A 23075-nucleotide genomic window follows, 5' to 3' on the forward strand; every position below is an offset into this window, starting at 1 on the left:
TGTTGTCATGCAGATGACTTGTAAAAACTCAAGAAGATTAACAAATAACAATGCAGTAGCACTTTGAATAGAAATGTTTCCTTATTTGTAAATATAGACTACAATGACATTGGTATAAAATATACAGCTACAGTCAAATACAGTAGTTAAATTACCACTAATAGGGATATCAACAGCACTCTCACATGTTGTTTTCTAAATCTTGTTGTTGCCATGCAGAGAATATTTACATAATTAGATACTGTATAAGCCTAAGGTATTGAAATGCATATGAAAGTATTTATAATAAAGGACAGGATTACAGTATTTTCAGAAGCTTACTACATTTGTGGGAGACTTGCAGTCATCTTTGCAGGCTTTACCAGTAAACTAAACAGAATGCCAATCTATCACGTGTGGTCCATAACATGTGAAGTAATACTTTAAGCAATTTATCTTGAGCTTGTTTCTTGTTTGCTGTTCATTTTTTTACTTTGACCATGTTTTCCCCATGAAACAAGTAGATAGTTGTTGTCAGGCAATAGGTCTTCTTTGAGTAAGAAACATTTTTACTAGTGGAGGTATCACAGAGATTGCTACTTTCAGCATGTTACTTGGTACTTTTATAAAGCTGAATATAAATTATAATTAGAACTGAAGTGCAAGGAGAAGTGGTTTGAGTTGGGTGCTGCTTGTTTTTTTATGCTTGATTTTTTTCTGGCTTTCCAGTAATGTATTTAAAAAGGAATTTATTTTTTCATGCATCGCAACATTTTTGTTTCCATCTAGATATTAAGTAAGCTGTCATGTAGCCAATGCATTGAAACATTTTTTTTTCTTCTACACTTCATTTTGTCTTGATTGGACTCTCAGAATGATGGTTTGGCACCCAGGGCAGCATATTTAATTAAAGTCCCAGTTTTCGTGGTTTTGAGCATAGCTCTGCCCCTTTTTAGTTGGTTATATCCCTTTCCGTTGGCCCTACCCATTCAACAGTCTCCTGCAGCCCCCCCCCTTTGATTTGAAGTCATCAGCCCCCACTGGTAACCAGGGATCCAGAGATTCTTCCTCCTGAGAGCCCTTCCAATGCTCCTGAAGAGCGGCCTGATTGCTTTCCTCTGGAAGCAGTTGGGGGACGTTTCTCTCTGCACCACCCGCCCTGGCAAAGAATAACCACAGATTCTTGGGTGCAGAACATAATCGCCAGAGGTTAAACCATACCCTTTAATATTTACCCAAAGCCATTAAGGCACATTACAGATGTTCCACCCAGTCAAAGGGAAGCAGCAGCTGAAGAAATACAAAAGCTGCTTCAAATAAAAGTCATCAAGCAGTCCCACCGGATGAACGCAAGGTTCTTTTTAGTGCCAAAAAAGACAGGGGGACTGGAGACCAATCTTGAATCTCAGCATTTTAAACAAATTTGTCAACCTAACAAAATTCCGGATGGTCAAGGTTCAGTCTATCTAACCCTTTCTGAAGAAAGATGATTGGATGTGTTCAGTAGATCTTCAGGATGCATATTACTACATAAAAATGGACAAATGCTCCAGAAAATTCCTTCACTTCTGGCTAGGAGCCAATCATTACTAATTCCGAGTACTGCCTTTTGGACTTTCTCCAGCCCCCAGAGTTTTCACCAAATGCATGGCAGTGGTAACAACTCACTTGAGAATACAAGGATTCCGGGTGTTTCCATATCTAGACAATTGGCTCTTTACCAGACCTCTCAGCCATACCAAATTATTCATTTTTTACTGAGTTTTGGGTTCAAATGAAGGGGTGCCACAATTCCCGAGTGGCACCCATTCATTTCAGATTTTTTTTCTTTAGTTTTCTTACTTTTTTTGAATATCGCGCTGTCGGAGCTGATGTCATCATGTGTGCGATGACATCAGCTCAGTCAGGGCTATCAGCCAGTTGGAAATGAGCTCCTTGAGCTCATTTCCGGCTGCAGATGCGAGCGGGGAACTGTTTGGTATGCTCCTTACTGCCCCCATCAAGCATCTACTGGTTACAGCCTTACATTGCACTCTAAAACTAGCACAATTTATGGGAATCTCATTAAACAAAGATAAATGCAGGTTGACTCCTTCTCAAAGCCTGGAATTCATAGGAGCAGCTTTCAACACTCAATCTTGCCTAGTCTCCCTTCCATCTCACAGACTGGAAATATTAAGATCCCAACTCCGAGTGATATTCTCTCAAGACAAAGTTCCAGCTCGGGCTGCGATGCACCTTTTAGGGTCAATGGCAGCATCGATTACAGTAGTTCCCCTGGCAAGGCTACACATGAGACCTCTCCAATGGCTCCTTCTAACGCAGTGGTTTCCTTCAAATCAGCTGATGTATTTTCAGATCCGCATAACAGACCTATGCAAACAAGATTTAATTTGGTGGATGAAGCCAGAAAAAGTCCTGTGGAGTCATCCTTTCTCCCCCTCTTAGCCCAAGGCCATAGTGACCACAGACACTTCCCTGATAGGGTGGGGGGCACTTCCAGGGAAAGACAGTCAAAGGCAATTGGTCTCCTGTGGAGGGCAATCTGCATGTCAGTGTTCTAGAACTGAGGGCAGTGCTTCTAGTGTTGCAAGCCTTTCTATTTGCCCTCCCGTTAGGGACAGTTGCTGTCCAATCAGACAACATGTCTGTAGTCTGGGATATCAATAAACAAGGGGGAACTAGGTCCTACCCGTTGTCGAGAGGCCATGAGAATTTGGCAATTGGTGACAGCTTCCAACCGCTTCCTGATAGCAATGCACATTCTCAGGGATTCCAGCATGATCGCAGACAAACTGAGCAGATGCATCCTCCTGCATCAAGAGTGGTCCCTCAATTCAACCATCTTTAACCGCTGGGGCCAGCCTTGCTGTGACCTATTCAACTCTCCTGCAAATCACAAATGCAGTAGCAGCTATTTTGCCCTAATCCCCCCACAGGGAGAGTCCCCAAGGGATGGTCTAATGCACGATTGGCCCACGGGACTTCTTTATGATTTCCCTCACCTTCCCCTGATCCCACAATTTCTAAAGAAGGCTCTTTGGTTGAGAAGCAGAGTAATCCTCATTGCACCCTACTGGCCCCGACAAGTTTGGTTTCCCTTTCTTTGGCCTCATCTAGTACACAAGCCATGGATTCTGGATCCAACTCTGGAATTACTGTCACACCCACTGGGGTTGATACATCCAAACATATTCAGTCTCAAGCTGAAAACTTGGATGTAATGGGATCCTATCTCGCCTACATTCACAACAGATGGGTTCGGAGCCGATCCATCGGCTCCGACTCGGCAACTAATACACTAGCACGAAGTCTCTCATTGGCTGGGCTACTCCCTATCCCAGGATGCACTACACCTGCTTCCCTAGATCTCGTTTGCCGCTTAACAAGCTGGACGTGGTCTCGACTTGGCTGGAGCTAAGTGGTTCTTTTTACCTTATTGGTCCTTGACCTAGGGAATTTTTGTCTATATTAACCAAACAGCTGTTTTAACAGCTATTTCTTACTAGTTCTTATTGTTTTTTTGTTGAGTGCTTGTTTCCTAAAATTTAATTTGTCAGTCGGGCAAGGCCCGTTTAAGTTAGAGGGCCTCTGCCCTACCTTTTGAGTGCTTTAAGTTTATTAACTTTTGGTTAGTTGTCTTTTGGGCAAAGCCCGTTTAAATTAGAGGGCTTTGGGCCGTTTAATTTGTTTCAAATTTTTGTGAGGTAAACTTCACCAGTACTCGCGCCAGTGTGTCTCGCGCTTTTCAGTTGGCGCAATTTGTGTGTAGGGCTATATTTGTTGTGTAGAGTAGTATTTCCTTAGAGTTGAACTTGTTGTGGCCTGTATCATGTCTAAGGAACAAAAGTCAGGTTTTAAAAAATGCACTCGGTGCAAATATAAAATGTCCATTACAGACAGTCATTCAGTATGTGTTTATTGTTTGGGGCCGAAACATCTGCAAGAGACTTGTAGCGTCTGTCATGCGTTCTCATCTAGAGTTCTTCAAGAACGCAAGAACAAATTAATATTGAAAGGGCTTATCAAGCCTTCTTTTGAGGAAGCCTTAGATCTACCTGTTGCTTCCAAAGAAAGATCGTCGGCTCCGACAAGTCCGTCGGAGCCGACTTCTAAAAGACTAAATTGACCTCTTCTTCCTCGGCTCCACTGACTTGGGGCCGAGGGTCGAAGGTCTGCCTCGATACCTCCTACCTCGGCTCCATTGCTTCGGAGCCGCAGGTTGGAGTATCGAGGTGAATCACCTCCATCGGTTCCAATGGCTTCGAGCCGGTGGAAGTGTGCAGCTCAGACTCTTCCCCTCGGCTCCGGAGAAGGCTCCTTCGGTGCCGATGGTGGTCCATGCTGTGGTGGAGTCGGCGCCGATAGCATTGGAGCCATTTCGGAGCCGGTCCCCTTCTCTCTTGGAGCCGAGAGGAAAGTCTTCTCGATTGTCTACCTCCTGTAAATCATCGAGACTTTCAGATTCGGACCTGGATAGGGTTTTACAGAGGCTATTCCAATCTCCAGTGTTTACTAAATTGGTCTCGGCTCCAGCACAGTTGGCTTCGAGCCGATCCCCTTCAACACATTCGATTCCTCCTCCAACCTCCTCGGAGCCGTTGGAGTCGGTGGTGGTGGAGCAAAGCGGAGCCATACGGTCAGAGCAGAGACCCCTTCGAGGTCTCTCGGTTCCGACTGTGCTTCCTACCCTGTCCTCCGGTTCAGGGTTTGGTACTGCGACCTCTTCAGCCGGGCCTGAGGGGAATACTTTGGGATTGGGTGCTTCGGTGCCTAGTCTTCCTCTCGGAGCATCGGCTGCTGGAATTCCCAGTGCCATCGTGGCCTCTAGACCAGTGACCTCCTTGGATTCTGGAGGTCTGGCCTTTGAGGCCATGAGGAGCGCGCTGGCCATGCCTTTGCCGGTTCAGCAAGATTCTACCTCACCGTCCCTAGATTTGGAGACTGGTGCCTCTGTTGTGTTGCAGCCCCGGCAGCGGGGCCCCAGGGCCTGAGGATAACCCCATCGGGTTCCTTCTTCGGGTGGTCCGTCCGAAACTGCTTCGGACGAACCCCCACGGAAGAAATTGTGTAAGAGGAAGCACGTAGACTCCCAAGATGAGTCTATTACATCGGATACTGACCTCGATGACGCAGAAGGGTCCCCAAATCATCTTCGGATGATATCTCCTTCTCAGATATCTTGGAGATTCTGAGACAGAGAGGTGACTGGCAAGCCAAAACCCCTTCAGCTGAGGAGTCAGTCTTCCTCAAGGCCTTTGGGGCCCAGCCTTCCGCCTCCTGGGTGTCTCCGCCCTTCGATGAACTCCTTGATTTGGTTTCTCGAAGGGTGTGGGAACACCCTGATTCTGTGGAACCGGTGCCTGCGAGGCCCAATAAATTTTTGTCAGCCCCCCCCCAGAAGGAGTTTCTCACAAAGGGTGTGCCGGTAGATGCTTTGGTAGTGGCTTCTGCCACACAGCCGCGCGCGGCAGAGGCTTCGACGTCTATTCATCCTCCTAATAAGGATTCTAGGAGTATGGATAGGTATGGGAAGCGTACCCTGTCCTCAGCGGCCTTTACCTTACGGTCGCTGAACTACTTATGTCATTTTACGAGGCTCCAAAGGGATCTTCTCAAAGAGCTAAATGACTCTCTTGTTGGTAATCTACCTGAGGCGCTGGCCCCGACTGTTGGCGCACAGATGACTACCCTCTTTTCTATTGTTAACTCGTCCATGAGGCTCATTTCATATGCGGCCGAAGGGGCGAGTAGAGCAGCGGGAACAGGCGTTGCCCTCAGGAGACAAGCCTGGTTACGCTTGTGTTCGTTCACGGAGGCTTTCAAGTCTTCCTTCACGACGCCTTTGATGGGTCATCTTTGTTTGGACCCAAGGTGAAGGACACACTAACTCGGTGCGAGCAGGAGGGCAAGACTTTGACTGCCGTTGGGGCCCGATTTTCCGCTCCTTCTAGGCCTTACCCCAAGGCTGGGAGAGGAGGGAAAATGTGGTTTAGAAAATCTCAGAAGTCTTTCCCTACTCCACCCAGTGATTCCCCCTCCAGAGGCAGGGGGGGGGGAATTTTGGAAGACGCCCCCCAGAGGTGGCAGAGGCCCCCGTAACTCTGGAGACCGCGATTCCTTTCGTGGTTCTTCATACAATCAGCGTTCCTGAGTTGTTGCCCGACTGTGCAACTCCGGAGCCAGTCGGGGGTCGCTTTGCGGCGCACCCACAAGCTTGGGAATCCATAACAAGCGATCAGTGGGTGCTTTGCATTATTACCGGAGGTTATATCATCCCCTTCAACAAACCCCCCCTTTCTTTAAGGGAAATCCCGGACGTACCACCCAGTCAGCGGGATCAAGCAGCATTAGAGGTTTCAAAGCTGCTAGAAAAAAGAGCCATCCAGCCTGTCCCCATCGACCAGATCGGATCAGGAACTTACTCAAAATTATTTTTGGTACCAAAAAAGACAGGGGACTTCAGGCCCATTTTGGACCTCAGTTCATTGAATCGTTTCGTAAAGAAGTCCAAATTCCGAATGGTCACTCTTCAATCGATTCTTCCTTTGCTGGAAAAGATGCATGGATGTGCTCCATAGATCTCCAGGACGCTTACTATCACATTCCCATAGCTCAAGAGTCCAGGAGACATTTACGCTTCCGCCTCGGAGTCAGTCATTTTCAATTCCGAGCACTGCCCTTTGGTCTCACCATAGCCCCCAGGGTGTTCACCAAGTGTCTGGCAGTGGTAACTGCTCACCTGAGAAGTCTGGGATTCCAGGTGTTTCCTTATCTAGACGACTGGCTCCTTACTGCCACCTCCGAGCATCTACTACTCCAAGCGCTCAGAGCCACGTTCACCTTGGGCCGTTTCTTGGGGATCACGTTCAATTTGCAAAAATGTGTACTACAGCCATCTCAGCGTATTACTTTCATAGGCGCAGACTTAGACACAAAAAGAATGCGCGCCTATTTACCGGCAGCAAGAATTCAGGTCTTACAAGATCAAGTCAAATCCTGTCTCCCCCTACAAAGAGCCCCGGCCCATCGGATCCTACAACTGTTGGGCTCGATGGCGTCGACCATACTTTTAGTTCCCTTGGCCAGACTTCACATGCGAATTTTACAATGGCTACTGTCGGTTCAATGGTCCTATCAGGAACTTCCCTTGAACCACTTAATCATAATCACGGAAAGTTGCCGTCGAGATCTGCATTGGTGGCTTCTCCAATCAAATCTCGACCAGGGGCGACCCTTCATACCTCAACATCCCGTTGCCACTGTGACTACGGACGCCTCCCAGGTAGGGTGGGGGGGTCATTACCTGGACAGGTCGGTCCAAGGCACATGGCAGATCCAGGAAACGCATTTGCATATCAATGTCCTGGAGATGAGAGCGGTACTATTGGTACTCCAAGCTCTCCATCACGCTCTCCCACAGGGCCCGATTACTATCCTATCCGACAATATGTCGGTGGTGTGGTACATAAACAAGCAAGGTGGAACCAGGTCTTACCCACTATGCAGAGAAGCCATGAGACTTTGGCACTGGGCGGTAGCTACCAACCGCTTTCTAATGGCAACGCACATACCGGGGAAGTCCAGTGTGATTGCTGACAGGTTAAGCAGGACCATTCTTTTACCCCACGAGTGGTCCCTCAACCAGGGTATAGCTGCGAAAATCTTCGACAGATGGGGTCTTCCTTGCTGCGACCTGTTTGCCAGCCCTCACAATGTGAAATGCAGAGAGTTCTTCACACTGTTTCCTTCTCAGGGACAGATTCCCAGGGACGCTCTGACTCACATTTGGCCCCCCAGTCTTCTCTATGCCTTCCCTCCGTTCCCCCTCCTACCGAGGGTGATACAGAAGGCCATTTACATGGAGAGCGAGATGATTTTGATTGCCCCACACTGGCCTCGTCAAGTTTGGTTTCCTTTCCTACAGAGGCATGCGATAGAAGGTCCATGGTTTCTGGATCCGGTGCCAGACCTGTTGACTCATCAGTCAGGACGGCTTCATCCGTCTCTCAGGTCCCTGAAGTTGGCAGCATGGTTACTCCACTTCCATCCTTAGTCCGAGACAATGCTCTTTCGCGGACGTGGTCCACATACTGTCTTCTTCTCATAAACCTTCCACCATCAAACTTTATTCCAGTAAATGGAAAAGGTTTGCCTTCTGGGCTCAAGAACGGGGTATAGATCCCCTCACTGCACCAGTATCGGAGGTTCTGAATTTTCTGGCCTCCCTTTTTCAGTCGGGCTCTTCAGTTTCTACCATTAAGGTTCAGTTAGCGGCGATCTCTAATTTTCATGCTTCATTTGAACCTTCATTGATGTCTCACAAACTTTGTAAGGCTTTCCTTAAAGGGGCTTGGCTCCTTAGGCCTCCTTTATCTCATCCTGTTCCCCCTTGGGATTTGAATATGGTTCTTGCTGCCCTAACTGCCCATCCTTTCGAACCAGCTGCTACTTGTGATTTAAAATTTCTGTCTTGGAAAACGGCCTTTTTAGTAGCCATAACATCTGCTAGGCGAGTTTCAGAACTTCAAGCTCTTTGTTCTGATCCTCCCTATTTGATTTTTCACAAGCATAGAGTTTCATTGAAATTAAACCCTGCATTTATACCAAAAGTGGCCTCCTCTTTCTGTATGCAACAAACTATAGAACTCCCTGTCTTTTTCCCAGAATTCTCTAATAACGCAGAATATACTTTGCATCAATTGGACGTACATAGACAACTGCGTTTTTATTTGAATAGAACCGCTCAAACGCGGAAATCAAATCAATTGTTTGTTTCCTTTGCAGTGAACAAATTGGGTCAACCGGTAACAAAAACCTCCATATTCAAATGGATTAAAGATTGTATCATTTTTATTTATTCACAGGCTGACAAAGACCTTCCCTTTCCAGTCAAGGCTCATTCTACCAGGGCAATGGCTACTATCGTAGCTTTTCACTCCAAGTTATCAATAGATGATATTTGTGCTGCGGCAACCTGGACTTCTCCGCACACTTTCATTTCTCATTACAAATTGGATGTGGTTTCTCGAGGCAGAGCTTCCTTTGGTTCCACAGTTCTCAGGAGTGTGTTCCAATGAGCCACCCGGGATGTAGGTGCTAGGGACGCTGTCCCATCTGTTGTGAATGTAGGCGAGATAGGATCCCATTACATCTTTTAGTTATGTACTTACCATAACCCGGATGTATGGGATCCATCTACACATTCATAAGTACCCACCCTCCTTCCCCTTCCATTGGATTTAGAGGAGCTGTAGTCTCTTTTTCTTGGAGATCTTTCTTGAAGAACTTTAGTTGGTTATAGTGACTACTAATTTTTCTGTGTTTGCATGGATGTATGAAAGCGAACAAACAAGATCTGGGGAAGCAGGTGTAGTGCATCCTGGGATAGGGAGTAGCCCAGCCAATGAGAGACTTCGTGCTAGTGTATTAGTTGCCGAGTCGGAGCCGATGGATCGGCTCCGAACCCATCTGTTGTGAATGTAGGCAAGATGGATCCCATACATCCGAAGTTATGGTAAGTACATAACTAAAAGTTTCTCCACTTCCAGTAATTGCCAGGCAGAATAACCTTTCCTCCCCTGTACATAACATTCTTCTGGTTTCACACAAACCTTCCACCAGAAACATTTATCTCAGCAAGTGGAAGAGATTCCTTATTTGGTCTCAACAAAAAGAACTAGACCCCTGCTCAGCTCTAGTTACTGTGGTTTTAGATTATTTGTCAAGCCTTCTCCATTCAGAAGCTGCAGCCTCCACTATTCGAGTACATCTGGCTGCTATCTCTAATTTCCATAATGGATTCCAAGACTCATCCTTAATTTCCCATCATCTCTGTAAAACCTTTTTGAAAGGGGTCTTGCAGATCAGACCACCCTTCAAAGAACCAATTGAAGCTTGGAATTTGGCACTAGTTCTGCAGTCCTTGACGCAATCACCTTTCGAACCTGCTGCCACTTGTAATATAAAATTCTTATCCTAGAAGCCTCTATTTTTGGTTGGCATCACCTCACAAGACTTGTATTTAAACTTCAAGCCATGAGCATTAAACGCCCCCACATGATCTTTCATAAGGATAGAGTATCACTGCAGACTAACCCTTCTTTCCTACCCAAAATTTTTTCGGAATTGACTATAAATCAGGCAGTTGACTTAAGTTTTTTTCCCTAACTTCTAAATAATGGAAAATACTTCCTTCATTTATTAATTTTATTAGAACTAAATCATTGTGGAAATCTGACCAGTTATTTGTTTCCTACTCGGGACCAAATTTGGGAAACTCTGTTTGTAAAGTAACTTTATTCAAGTGGTTGAGAAATTCTGTATGTTTTTTTTTTTACCAACATAGTAAAATTCCTCCACTGAATAAGGACAAAGCACATTCAACCAGACCCGTGGCAACTTCTGTTGCTTTTCATGCAAGGTCATCCATAGATGATATCTGGGCAGCCGCTACATTGGCTACCCCTCATACCTTTATCACTCATTACAAATTGGATTTGGTCTCCAGAGTGAGAGCATCCTTTGGTTCAATGGTACGCAGAAACATCCTTCCATAGAACCTCCACGGACATAAAGTAGCTAGGGACTCTGTCCCATCAGTAAGGAATGAATGATGATTAACAACATCAGATAAAGATGTTATGTTCTTACCATAATGTTCCATCTGTGTTATTGATCTTCATTCATTCATTATGTCCCACCCTCCTTCCCCCTCCAGGGGGCTCCTGGAGTTTCAGATTTGGTCCAAATCCCATAGTAGAGAACTTGCTCTGAAAAAGCCTCTGCTTTCCTTATCATGGGCAAACTCAATCTGAGGTAACAGGGAGAGGGGCACTATGGGTAAAGCTTAGCTCAAGAGTTTTTTGTCTGGCACAAGCTTATTATAAGGCCGACTTGGTTCCAAGGATGGAACCGACACCTATCAGTATTGAATGAATGACGATCAACAACGCAGATGGAACGTTATGGTAAGAACATAACTTCTTTTTTGGTGAAACTGCTGCTATGTTTAAGTTCCTTCAGGATAAGGGCAAGGCTTTACAGGAACTTAAACATGTGTTTGTTTCTCCTGCGCCTACATTTCAGAGAAACTACCCTAATAAGCCAGTTTTTGTTCACAGGCAATCTCGCCTTCCTCCTAAGGGTAAAAAAGGTAGCAAGTGGGCTCCTCCTGTGAAAGCTTCTCAGTCTTCTGTGTCTCAGAAGTCTACTTTTCCAGATAAACCAGGTGCTGTCTGACTATCCTATTCTTCCCAGCCACTTTCCTCTTTCTCTTCGCCACTGTCTCTCTCGCTCCCCCCCCCCTTCCTGCTTGGATACAGATTACTTAGGATTCCTGAGTTCTGTCCATTATTTGTCAGGGGTATTTCATGGTCTGGAAATCCTTTTATGAGTATGCTGTAGCCCCCTGAGGAACAACTATCAATCTGAAGTAGGAGATTCATTTGTCTGCAACCTGTGGGTTATGGATCCAATATCGGATCCGAACTGGCATGGTTTACCAGCTATGGATCCAAGCTCTCAGCTCCTCCCCTCACCCATAATGCCCTGCTCTACCCTCATGACCTCAGATCTCGTTTGCAGCATGGTGACGGATTGTTTCTCAAGCTCTCAAGCTAAGTGCTAGTTTTCAGTATTTAAATTGCAAAATTTAAGATTTTTTATTGGTTTTTTGTGTGAAAGTGTAGGTTTCCCCTTTGGTATATTTACTTTTTTTAGAGTTTAATCTAAAGTTATATCCCTCCCCTCGCTGTTAGCGTAGTGTGTGTGTGTTGGGCCTGTGAGTGTTTTTGTGTTCTTTAGTTACTTTTTAGTTATAGTAACTACTGTTATAGATTGGGATGTCAGAGCAACCCAAGTCTATTTTTTCTAAATGCTCCGAGTGTGGCCATAAGCTTTCCCCAGCTGATGGCCACACTCGGTGTGTTAGATGCCTGGGGGTTGAACACCTCACATCTGGATGTTCCATTTGTGCAGGGTTCAACCCCAGGGCATTGAAGGAGCGGAAGTCCAAGCTTGTTTTGGCGGGCCTTTTACCGCCGGACTCAGCTCCGACCTCCGCTCCTTCGGGAGTAACCGTACCCACGGTTATTCCTTCTGCGGCGCCCCCTCCTCCTCCTGGGACTCAACCTCCCGTTTCTGGTTCGGAGGAGAGGGATGCTAAGAAAAGGGACCGGAGGGAGAAGTACCATAAGCGGCGGGCCGAGACCTCTGTTTCGGCCCCGCCAGCCAAGCGGGCTTCTCCCCCGGCTCCGTTGTCGGCTCCATTGTCGGCTTGGTCTCCTCCTTCTCGGCTCCGGTCTCCAGTGTGTTTTTCACCGGGACCTGAGGAGGAGGAGACCCGATCTCCGTCGAGGCTATCGAGGAGGCACTCCAGGCCTACCTCGGTGGCCTCGTCGAGATCTACGTATAGCCTTTCGGATGCTGATCTGGACCGGATGATGAGAAGGTTCATCCAGGCCCAGATGCAGATGGGAGTGCTCTTGCCTCCCCCCCCTCTGGGGGGGAGCTCAACACCCTTTTTCAAACCGATTGCTCCTTCTCTGACCCGCTACCCGGGCTCGGAGCAGCTGGAGCCGAGCAGCCGGGCGGGGTGGGTCGGCGCCGATAGTACTTTGTACTTCGGATCCGACCCTGCCCTCAAGTGCATCGGATCCGACCTCTCGGAGCCTGGATCCGAGCCTCGGATCCGGGGGGATCAGTGCTCCTTCGGCGCTGTCTGTGTCGGAGCGCACTGTCCCTTCGGATCCGAGCGCTTCGGCGCCGGCTCCGATCCACTCTTCGGATCCGAGGGGGAGCCGATTGTCGGATCCTTTGGTCGTGGTCGGCTTCCCTTCGGCGTTTGATGTAGTGGAGAGGGCCCTGTTGAGGGTATCCGGACCCCCGGCACTTGTTTCGGCTCCGTCCCGCGCTCCCTCTGCACTGGGTCAGGCTTCCACCATCCGGCCCTTGGGACAGCCCGCTTCTGTGCCCCAAGCTGCTCCACTGGAACAGGTTGCTGCTTGCGAGGAGTCCTCTGACAGCCCCCCAGAGGATGTTCCTCGCAAGCATACATGCAAGAGGAGGCACATTGACTCCCCCGAGTCTCTCACGGAAGACACAGACTTGGAGGAAGGGGAAGGCTCCCCACGGTCACCCCCCGAGGATGTCTCATTTGGGGACATCATGGAAATGCTCCGTATAAGGGGGGGGGTGGTCTGCCCCCAAGTCTTCCTCGGACGAGTCCGTGTTCTTGGAGGCATTTGAAGCGGGCCCGTCTACCTCTTGGGTGTCCCCTCCTGCCGACCCCCTGGTGGACCTCATTACCACCAGGGCGTGGAAGGAACCGGACACCGTGGAGCCAATCCCTAAGAGGCCCGATAGGATCCTCAGCCCACCGTCCAACCGTGCCCATTGGAGTAAGGGGCCTCCGGTAGATGCCATGTTGTCGGCGGCGGCCACCAAGAGGGAACTTGCTCAGGAGAGTCCCTCAGTCCATCCCCCGAGCAAGGAGTCTCGGATGATGGACCGCTTGGGGAAGCGGATGTTTAGTTCAGCGACCTTCTCGGTAAGGGCGCTGAACTACCTGGCACATGTCATTAGGATGCAGCGAGATCTCATTAAAGAATACGCTGCATCTCCCCCAGAGTCCATGTTGGAGGAGGACAAGATGCTGCACTCCACCCGCATGGCCACTCTTAGATCAGTTACTAATACCTCTATGCGGCTACTCTCCCATGCTACGGAAGGCGCCGCTAGAGCCGCAGGGGCAGGCCTAGTCACTAGACGTCAGGCCTGGCTCCGTCACTGCGATTTTTCTGAGCCCTTCAAAGCATCGTTTGCGAACGCCCCCTTTGATGGTTCTGCCCTCTTTGGCAAAACCGTTCGCTACACTTTGACCCAGAGCGAGAAGGACGGGAAGACGCTGTCTGCCATCGGAATCCGCTTCTCTGCACCCCAGAGGCCCTACTCTAGGAACCAAAAGGGTCAGAAGAAGATGTGGTTCCGGACGTCGCAGCAATCCCAGCCTGCTCCGGACAACCAGTCCTTCCGTGGCAGAGGAGGACAGGGAGGACGCCGCCCTAGAGGCAGAGGGGCTCCCAGGAACTTCGGGTCCAGAGAACCTTTCTCTGAACGGCCCACGCAGCAACCCTGAGGGGTTGCCCGGCTGCTCCACTCTGGAGGCAGTCGGGGGACGTTTTTCGGGGCACCTAGTGGCATGGGAGTCCATAACATCAGACCGCTGGGTTCTCCAAATCATATCCAGAGGATACCGCATCCCTTTTCTTCACTTACCAAAGTTGAAGTCCCTCCCAGACGTTCCACCCGGTCAACGGGAGGCTGCTTTGGCAGAAATTGGCCATCTGCTAAAGAAAAGAGCCATTCCGCCCTTTTCCCCAGAACAGATCGGTACAGGGTTCTACTCCAGGTTCTTTTTAGTGCCAAAAGGGGGAACTAAGACCAATTCTAGACCTTTCTCTCTTGAATCTGGCAGTCCCCAAGGAAAAATTCGAATGGTCACTCTGCAATCTATTCTCCCCTTCTGGGAGAAAATCACTGGATGTGCTCTATAGACCTCAAAGATGCGTACTACCACATCCTGATGGACAGGCGCTCCAGGAGGTTCCTCCGCTTCCGGCTGGGAGCCAGTCACTACCAGTTCGGGTCCTTCCCTTTGGTCTCACCACAGCCCCAGGGTGTTCACCAAAGTATTAGCAGTGGTAGCGGCCCACCTGAGGCTTCAGGGGGTACAGGTCTTCCCCTACCTGGACGACTGGCTTCTTACCGCCCCAACAAGGCATCTACTACTATTGGCCGAGACTCCTTTCTCCATCTTGCTCCCTTTCTGGGCATTACAATAAATACGAAGAAATCCAACCTGGCGCCCACACAGCTCTTGGATTTTATAGGGGCCAGGTTAGACACAAGGAGTTTAAAAGCCTTCCTCACTGCGGACAGAGTTCAAAATCTGCAGCTCCAGGTGCGGGCCATTCTCCACTCAAGTTCTGTTCCGGCGGAGTTGGTCCTGAGGGCTCTAGGGTCCATGGCGTCTGCTATAGCACTTCTTCCTCTTGCCAGGCTCAATATGCGCATCCTCCAGTGGACTCTCTTAGTACAATGGTCTTACCTTGCTCTTCCTATGCATCACCCCATTGCGATCAGCAAGGCTTGCAAGCGGTCCCTCCTGTGGTGGATTCACTCCCCGGATCTCCACGGAGGCCGCCCATTTTGTGCTTCTCCCCCTCTCGCCACGGTGACCATGAACGCCTCCCGTCTCGGGTGGGGGGGGGGCATTTTGTGGGTCGGACCGTCCAAGGCACGTGGAACGATTCAGAGACCTTTCTGCATATCAACGTTCTAGAGATGAGAGCAGTGCTCTTAGCGTTGCTAGCACTTCAGGACTTTCTTCCCTTGGGAACAATTGCGATTCAATCGGACAACATGTCGGTTGTCTGGTACATCAACAAGCAAGGGGAACAAGGTCTTACCCTTTGTCGAGAAGCCATGAGAGTTTGGGAATGGGCAATCTCCACCAACCGCTTTCTAATAGCAACGCACATTCCGGGTCGGTCCAACATCCTGGCGGACAAGCTCAGTCGCACCATTCTGACCCCTTACGAGTGGTCTCTCAATTTTCAAGTAGCGGAACGCATATTCGCACGGTGGGGAACTCCTTCATGCGATCTTTTTGCCTCTCCCTCAAACACCAAGTGCGACAGTTTTTTCGCTCTGATACCCCCTCCAGGAGGTTCTCCAAGAGACGCTCTGGTGCATGCTTGGCCACCCGGTCTTCTGTATGCTTATCCACCCTTGCCTCTGATGCTCCCAAGTTCTTCAGAAAGCCTCTCGGGTGGGTTGCAGAATGATTCTCATTGCTCCGTTTTGGCCTCGACAGATCTGGTTCCCCTTTCTAAGGTCTCACTCGGTGAATCCTCCTTGGATTCTAGATCCCATTCCAGATCTGATATCCCACCCATCCTGCATATCTCCTCCGAACCTGGACAACCTGAAGCTGACCACTTGGCTGCTCCAGTTCCACTCTTGATCAGGACTCCCGGTATTTCGTCCCCTGTTAAGGCTATCCTGGTGGCAGCTCATAAACCGTCCACTAGGAAAGTCTACCGCAGCAAGTGGAAGCGGTTTTCTTTGTGGGCGGAGCGGCAAGGCCTGAATCCCTTCACGGTTCCACTCCCTTTAGTGCTTGACTTTCTAACCTCTCTTTTTAACGATGGTGCCAGCAGTTCCACAGTCAAAATACAACTGGCGGCAATTTCTCATTATCACATTGGTCATGACTCTAGTCCATTTATGTCAGCCAAGTTGTGTAAAATTTTCCTTAAAGGTACTTTCCTTCTCAGGCCCCCTGTGAAACAAGCGGTTCCTCCTTGGGACCTCTCCTTAGTTCTCCAGGCCTTGACCGCCCTTGAACCAGCGGCTACGGTGGATCTCAAATTCTTGTCTTTCAAGACAGCCTTTTTAGTAGCCATTACATCGGCCAAGAGAGTTTCAGAGCTCCAAGCATTATCAGCTAAACCTCCTTACTTGGTATTTCATCCGGACCGTGTTTACCTCAGGACCAACCCGTCCTTTCTTCCTAAAGTAGCTTCTGAAGCAAACATTAATCAATCCATTAACCTCCCTATTTTCTTTCCTAAATATGAGAACAAAGGTGAATACAAGCTTCACTCCTTAGATGTTCACAGGCAACTTAGATTTTATCTAAACAGAACGGCTGGTCATAGGCAATCCGACCAGTTGTTTATTTCCTTTGCTAAATTTAAATTGGGCAAGCCAATTTCTAAAGTTTCTCTGTCTCCCTGGATTTCACAGTGTATCTTATTGGCTTATCAAGCTTCAGGAAGGCCCGCACCGGAGGGTGTACACGCCCATTCAACCCGGTCAGTATCTACCTCGGCAGCCTTTAAGGCTAGGATTCCTCTAGATGATATTTATGCAGCAGCCACGTGGGCTTCATCTCATACTTTTATTTCCCACTATAGGTTGGATCTTGCATCTAGGGGTAGAGCATCATTTGGCTCCGCGGTGCTCCGGAATATCCTTCCATGATGGCCGCCCAAGATTCAGGTAGCTGGGGACTCTGTCCCACAGGTTGCAGACAAATGAATCTCCTACTTCAGATTTAGAAGTTATGTACTCACCATAACGTTCCATCTGAGTAGGTGTATTCATTTGTCTGCAACCATCCCGCCCTCCTATCCCCCTGGCCTTTCAGTTTCCTGCATATTATGTGTTACCCTTTTCAGGGTGTTCTTGCTGTTGGCAAACTCGATCTGAGGTCATGAGGGTAGAGCAGGGCATTATGGGTGAGGGGGGGAGCTGAGAGCTTGGATCCATAGCTGGTAAACCATGCTGGTTCGGATCCGATATCGGATCCATAACCCACAGGTTGCAGACAAATGAATACACCTACTCAGATGGAACGTTATGGTGAGTACATAACTTCTAATTCTTTTTAGAGGTGCTTTGGGACCTTTTGACTCAGGGTACTATTCAAGAGGTGCCTGTGTCTCAAAGGTTTATTTACATGATGTTTCTAGTGCCCAGGAAAGAGGGTACTTGGAGACCAATTATAGACCGCTCTCATCTAAACACTTTTCTGAAGGTTCCCTCCTTTCAAATATTATTCTTTCCGACTTTGTTTCCTCTTCTGCTTCCTCAGGCTTATATGGTGTCTATGGATCTCAAGGATGCTTATCTCCATATTCCTCTTCATCCCCCTTTTTCAGGAAGTTGTTATGTTTCTCTGTTGCTTCTGACATTTTCATTTCTCTGCTTTGCCCTTTGGCATTTCTACTACCCCAAGGGTATTTATCAAATACCTCGCTCCTGTGATTGCTTTTTGCAGGATTCAGGGGATCCAAGTATTTTTTTCTTTCTTGGACTACCTTCTATTTCAGGCATCCTCTCCAGAGATCTTGTTGTAAAATCTTCATTTTTCCATGCTGTTATGCAAAACTTGGGGGTTCACAAAAAACTTCAAAAAGTCTTTTCTGGCTTCTTCTCAAGACATGTTTTTCTGGGGTGCAGGATGCAGACTGTGCCTATGCTGGCATCCCTGCCTCCTCCCAAATTCTAACACTCATTTCCTTCTTTCAAATTCGTCTTCCTCTGTAACAGCCAGGGAATTTCTGAGAGCTATAGGATTCATGGCATCCACCAGCCCTATGCTTTCTCTGGCCAAACTCTACATGAGAAATTGTCAATGGTTTCTGAAGTCAGTTTGGCTTCAACATGCACATCCCTAGAATTTGTAGTTCCAGTTCTACATTGTCTCAAGAAGGAACTTCACTGGTGGATCCAGTAATTGTCTTTAAATCCAGGGCTCCCTTTTCATCCCCTCTTCCCTCTCAGGAGCTTTTCACAGATGCTTCTGACTTGGGATGGGGAGCAGTTTTTGGCTCTTTAAATGTGCAGGGGGTGTGGTCGTCTCTTCAACAGAAAGGGCACATCAGTGCCAAAGAGATGAGTGCTCTTGTGCTGGCGCTTCAGGCTTTTCATCATGTTTTCTCCCCAGGACCTCAAAAGGTATTTACAGCTAATACCACAGTGATGTGGTATGTAAACAAATGGGGGAGGGGGGCAATATCTTATCTTCTTTGCCGGTTGGCAGTCCTAGTGTGGGACTGTGCTATCCAGTATCAAGTGACACTTCAGGCAGTTTAAATTCCCTCAGGTCAAAACATTGTGGCAGGCACTCTGAGCAGGTCCTTAACTCAATCCCATGAATGGATAGATGCTTACAGGATGTGTTTCTGCACACTGTCCACCAGTGGGGTACTCCTCGAATGGATCTTTTTGCCTCCCCTCTGAGCAGAAAACTTCCTCTGTTTTGTGCCAGAGTCCCAGATCCTCTGGTTTAGAAGGTGGACGCCCATTCTTTTCCTTGGAAGGAGATATTGCTTTATGCGTCTCCCCCCCATTCCAAAATTGCTGTTCAGTATTCAACAGGATGCTCACAAAATCATGTCGGTGACCTCCTTTTGAACAAGACAGCATTGGTTCCCTCTTGTTTGGTATTTAACCAAGGACAATCATCACAAGGTAGTCTCTACTCACACAGGACAAGGGATCTCTCAGCCATCTCCACTTGTCATCTCTTCAACTGACACTGTGTTGTGATAAGATTTTGATTACAAATAGACACCTTTTTTCAAGGAACATGCTTAGGGCTCTGCAGGAGGCCAGGAAACCCAATACTGGGAAATCATGCTTATTCAAATGGAAGAGGTTTCTGTTTGTTGTCATTCTCATAACCTGGATCCACTTTTTGGGCGATGTTCCTTTGGTTCTCTCATCTGTGTGAATTTCTCAATGCTGGGTTGGCTTATTCTTCTGTTAAGGCCCACTTATCAGCTGTCTCTGCTTGTCTGCCTTTATTTCCTCGATTTGAAGTGAAACATTTCCTTAAAGGCATCCTTCATATTAGGCCCCTCAGGAAGCCTGCCCCCCCCCCCCCCCCGTGATCTTAATTTTATTTTGGAAAAATTGACTCATGCTCCTTTTGAGCCTGCAGCTTCAGTTTCCTTTCAGTATTGCTCTTGGAAAGACAGTAGCCCTTATTTCTGCCAGATGGATGTCTGAGCTTTGAGCCCTTATGCCTTATCTTCCTTTTTTGGTGTTTCATAAGGACAGGGTGTCCTTGCGCACTAATCCTTCTTTTATGCCCGAGGTGGTGAGTGAGTTGTCCCTTAATCAGTCTGTTTTTTTGCCCACTTCTTTTCTTTCTGTGCAGTCTGCCAGTGAGAAGGTGCTGCACACATTGGCTGTGCATACACAACTCGGATTTCATTTGGATAAGACTAAGACTATTAGGAAATCTGATCAGCTCTTTGTTTCCTTTCATCCTAGGTCCTTAGGATTAGCTGTTTCCAAGCAAACTATTTCTTCTTGGATCTCAAAAGCTGTTTCTTTTTCTTATTCCTTTCAAGGTAAGAACCTTCCTTATTCTGTTAAGGATACTAACTCTATTCTTGAGGCAGCTACCTGCACTTTTGTGTTTACATTTACCAAGCACTACAAGTAGGATGAAATCTCCAGAGCTAGAGCTGGTTTAGCTAGGGCTATCCTTCATGGCTTCCTGAAGGGCTATGCTGGTCCTTCCTCCTCCCAAGATTATTCCAGAGCTTTGGCACTCTCTCTAATGTAATGAATACTGCAGCAGTGAAATGGAAGGACATAGTACAGTTGTGTAAAATCTTACCATAAAAGTAGATGCCCTTCTCTTCACTGTTGGAGTATTCACTCCCTCCTGCCTCCCCGTGGTCCATTGGTCTTCTAGATGTACTGGTTACTTGTTTTTTTCCTTGAACTGGCATTAATACTGGAGTTCTGAGGATGGTATGTCCTGATATCACCTTTATGTCCTATATTACGTGAAGAGCATATGTGTGACATATGGCACACTTTAAAGCAACCTAAGGCTTTGGTATACTGGCTGGATGTCGGGCTGCTCTTGGCAGGGGATCCCTAAAGTAATGAATACTGCAACAGTGAAGAGGAGGACATATGGTAAGATTTTACACAACTGCACTTTCTGCAGGTATATAGTTGTGTGCCAAAGAAGAATCCAGGGTTTGGAGGAGGATTGCAGGCCAACTGACCACCAGGGATGATTTCTTCTGCCACATAACACACTATGCTAGGGAGGACAGGGAAGGAAATGGACCAAGCTTTGGAGAGGGCTGAAGAGGGCTACTGTAGTTTTACAGCTAGCTTGACAAGTAGCTGTTAATTGCTGGCTTGCTCAATCCACTATGGCAGCTGTAAAACTAGCTATAAAATGACTCCTTAGTATTTGCCAGTGGTTAATGTGTGAGATGTTTATTCAGCTTTGTGTGTGTGGGGGGAGGGCACAAATGAGCATGTGTGTGTGTGTTAGTTTTAGTAGAGAGGCTCTCTCTGTATGTGGTCTGTAGAACCTGTACTGTGAAGCAGTGGTAAAACGCCTATGTATGCAGTGCAGATCTGCACAGATCTGAGATTAATAATTATGTAGATTTCAACTTAGTAAGATATTGCCCCTCTGAAACCAGACATGGCTATGAATTGTTTAGTATGAGAGCAGGGCTGCTTGACCTGCTTTGTGCTTTCCAAGTTGCCCTGCAGCACATCAGCCTATGAATCCTGGCCTTTGTGTTATTTTAAAACCGTCTTTTTTTCTAATAATCTGAAAGGACATAAAACTCAGATCCTATCATTCTTTTTTTTTTTTTTTTTTTTTTATTTCACATGGTGTTTTGTCAGGTATTTTTGTATGTCTGTGTTTTTGTGTACCTTGCTACAATCAGATTGTAAGTTGAAATTGATAGATTTTGATATGGCCCCATTCAAGTTGCTGAAAGTAAAACTTGAGGGATTTGGTGGTGGGTCCAACACCTGGGAACTTCAGAGCTGCATGGTTGAATGGAAGGTCATTGTCAGGAATAATGAAAGTGAGCAGTGGAGTTGTACAAGTATCTGTTCTGGTTTCGAGTAGTCATTTCTATGTTTCAGATTTATTTAGTGGTGATAGAGACACCAGTATCATTCGCTTTGCTGATGACACAAGGATAGGTGCACCAGTTAAGGATGAATGGAAGAGTCTTAAGACAGGACGTGAGAAGTTTGACCAAATGGCCAGAAGTAGCCGTTGAAATTCATTGCAGACTAGTGTAAAAGACTGTACTTGGGCTGTAATAGCACTGCTGTGAACTATCAGCTGGAGCATGGATCTAAGGAACTGGTGATAGTAAAGTATGAAAAGGATCTGGGAGTAAAGAGTTACATTTGGATCAGTCCTCCAAGAAAAGGATGAGAAGTCATTGGCAGCAGCAAGCAGAGTGCTGCTCTGTACCAAGGGTTCCTTTTCAGTTCTGTAAGATCCATGCTTGCAAGTCCTAAATCTTTGGACAGTAAATGCAAGTCAGACAAAAAAAAAAATTCAGAAACAGGCTATTATACCTTTAAAGTGTTTTTGTAGGGTGGCCTTATCCCTTGTACTCCTACACCCCTGCTTGTTAAAAATTCTGCAAGATCACTGTACTTCAGAGTAAAGGGAATACTGTGTGTTACTGCAGTCTCTGATTTAGTATGTATTCCCCCATGTTTGTATTTTAATTTCTGGTGTGTACAGATTGCAGTTATGGTCCTTAGAAATTCAGCAGGCACCTGTATCCTCACAACAGTAGAATTTAGATACAAAAAGGTAATGCTCCTACTGTTCTGGGCCTTAGTCAGGCCATATTCTGAGTACTTTGTGCAGGTCTACTGGCTGTACAAGTTAACAGACATTAGACTGCTGGAATGAGTCCAGATAAAAGCTGCCTGGAAGGTGCACAGGATGGAGGGGAAAGGAAATAACCGGTGTCAGGGCTGTGTGTCATAGAGGAGGATAAAGCCCTGAGTATAGTCTGATAAGCTGAGATCAGATAGTAACATAGACATTGGAAAAGCTGGATAGGGGAGGATGACAGTGAGTGGCTTATGCTGGTTTAGGCATTCTGGGAGTGTGGGGAATGTACATTTGTGTAAGTAAACTTACCATAACAGCAAATATATGAATAACCACTGCTGCAGTAACCTAAGCTATACAACAGCCAGCTCACTTCCAAAGCCTCATTACACCTTTCATGCTCTCAGACAATTAGTCTGTTTGAGCTAAGCTAACATAAAAGGCAGGTTTGGGCGTCAAGCCCTTCAGAGCTGTCACGTCTTCTGAGAGAGAGGGCTGGGCCCTGAGAGATTGTTAGGAGCAACAAAAAATGAAATGTCCACACACTGAAAAAAAAAAAAAAAAAAACTCCAAGCCGCACTGATCATTAGAACACGGAGGGAGGGAGTGGATACTGCAGCAGCGATCATTAGAACACCTAATGTTATGGTAAATTTACTTACACAGCTGTATTATGTTCTTCATATTGATCTCTGCTACAGTAGTCTAAACTATATCTGTAGATTACTATAGCTTAGAACAACTGGGAGGTGGATGGAGAATGGTCCTATCAAAGCCTAACTTAAACCTAGAGAAAGATTCTAACTTGTAGTACTTTGTACAAGTATGAACAGAGGACCAAGCTGCTGCTCTTAGAATACTTCGAGTCCATCCCTTTCAAAAG

At 47.1% G+C, this 23075-nt stretch overlaps 1 protein-coding gene across 4 annotated transcripts in view; it reads left to right on the forward strand.

Annotated features, from left to right (window-relative positions):
• Nucleotides 1-23075, forward strand: part of IFT80 (intraflagellar transport 80) — a 2191035-nt gene that overhangs the window by 1157037 nt on the left and 1010923 nt on the right. The gene's annotated exons all lie outside the window — the stretch shown is intronic.

This window comes from Protopterus annectens, chromosome 4.part1 (genome assembly GCF_019279795.1).
Source record: "Protopterus annectens isolate FY-2018-M chromosome 4.part1, PAN1.0, whole genome shotgun sequence".
NCBI classification, from domain to species: domain Eukaryota; kingdom Metazoa; phylum Chordata; order Ceratodontiformes; family Protopteridae; genus Protopterus; species Protopterus annectens.